Below are 388 nucleotides of genomic sequence, written 5' to 3' on the forward strand. Positions count from 1 at the left end.
TGAGTCTGTGGTGGCCAGTGCTATCCTGTTTACAGTTGCATGCTAGGGCAGCAGGCTGAGGGTAGCCAATAAACTCATCAAACTGATCGGCAAGGCCAGTGACGTTGTGGGGGGGAGCTGGACTCTCTGTCTGTGGTGTCAGAGAGGACGATGGTGTCCAAATTACATGCCATCTTTGACAATGTCTCGCACCCACTCCATGACTTTCTGCTCAATCACAGGAGCACTTCCAATGAAAGACTCATTTTCCAAAAAATGCACCACAGAGCGCAACAGGAAGTCATTCCTGCCTGTGGCCACCAAACTTTACAACACCTCCCTCTAAGTGTCTGACACACAGACACTTGGTGAGGTTGGAAATTTCTGTTTTGTGCAATAACACTGGCTT

Source organism: Etheostoma spectabile, chromosome 13 (genome assembly GCF_008692095.1).
Source record: "Etheostoma spectabile isolate EspeVRDwgs_2016 chromosome 13, UIUC_Espe_1.0, whole genome shotgun sequence".
Taxonomy (NCBI): domain Eukaryota; kingdom Metazoa; phylum Chordata; class Actinopteri; order Perciformes; family Percidae; genus Etheostoma; species Etheostoma spectabile.